Source organism: Aotus nancymaae, unplaced genomic scaffold (assembly GCF_030222135.1).
Source record: "Aotus nancymaae isolate 86718 unplaced genomic scaffold, 86718_ANA_hifiasm-v0.15.2.pri h1tg000006l, whole genome shotgun sequence".
Classification (NCBI taxonomy): Eukaryota; Metazoa; Chordata; class Mammalia; order Primates; family Aotidae; genus Aotus; species Aotus nancymaae.
In genome coordinates this window covers 16,601,660-16,602,754 of record NW_026988417.1, presented here as the reverse complement: position 1 = coordinate 16,602,754, position 1,095 = coordinate 16,601,660, and the positions used below count along the sequence as shown (strand labels likewise).

Genomic DNA, 1,095 nt, shown 5'->3' with positions numbered 1-1,095 from the left:
ACTGTTCATTTTTTTTTTTCCATACTACTTTTAGGAATCTGTAACTATCTTGTTTGTTTTCACTGACTTGATTTAAAACAAAAATCTTTCTTTCCCCCAAGAATGAAGGCAGAGAATTTATCTGTCTTTGTTTGTTGCTTTATTTCAGTGCCTGGCACAGAATGTATATTCAGTAAATATGTGTTGGGTGAAAAATTAATGAATGAATTTATTGTGTTTCTGTTATGTGCCTTATGTGCCAGGAACTGTGTAGACACCATGGTTCTTGCTTTCACAAGGTTAACAAGTTTATGGAGGGTGGCGGGGAAGACAGGCAAGAAGCAGTAAATATATAGCAATGGAGAAAGGACAGGGAGTTTGGCTTCTCGTTGATCTCCCTTCTGTCTATTGGTGGCATTTGATGGATTTACATGAGAAGATGAGAGAATTCACAGAACTAGCATTATTTTACCTTATGTCTTTACAGAGGTATATTTGACTGTTTTGTGAGACATTCTGGGAAGAAACAAACAAATAAACAAACATAAAAGGATAGGCAGTTTAGAGGGGCAAAAAGAAAGAAGCATTTAGCATTGGGTGGGGGGAAGTCCAGAATTTCTGCAGAAAGTGACAACTAGGACCTGAAACACGGCTGGGAGATGACCAGGCAGAAGGCAAAGGAAAGAGCTGAGTAAGGAAGGAGAAGAGAGATGTTTCAGGTAGAGGGAGGGAGACGGAGGAAATGTCTGGCAATCTGGTTGTTTTCAGGTCTGTTGGGTGCGAATGGTGGAAGGGAGGAGCTCCATGAATTTTGGGCACCTTGTTATCCAAGCCCTGGCAGAACTGGACTTCCCTTCTCATATTCCTTTCTCCACCCTGCACCGGCTGTCTGTTGCCTTCATTGTTCCCAAAGCCTCCTTTGCTCTTGTTTCTTCCTGGCTGGAATAGGTTCAGTGGAACCATATTCCTCCGACAGTTTGCACTGCTTCGCTTGCTCAGGAGCCTGCAGCACTGCCAGCTGCCTCTGGGACCGGAATTTCTTACATTTATCTCATGATCTATACTTTTCTGTCTATTTTTGCATGTTATCGTTTGATCCTCGCAGCAACTGTGTGA

General features: G+C 42.4%; 1 non-coding gene across 1 annotated transcript; it reads left to right on the top strand.

Moving 5' to 3' along the window:
• Positions 1-359: 359 nt before the first annotated feature.
• Positions 360-496, top strand: LOC135272111 (small nucleolar RNA SNORA75). The gene has a single exon (XR_010340212.1). It is a non-coding gene; the product is annotated as a small nucleolar RNA SNORA75 (small nucleolar RNA).
• The last annotated feature ends 599 nt before the right edge of the window (positions 497-1,095 follow it).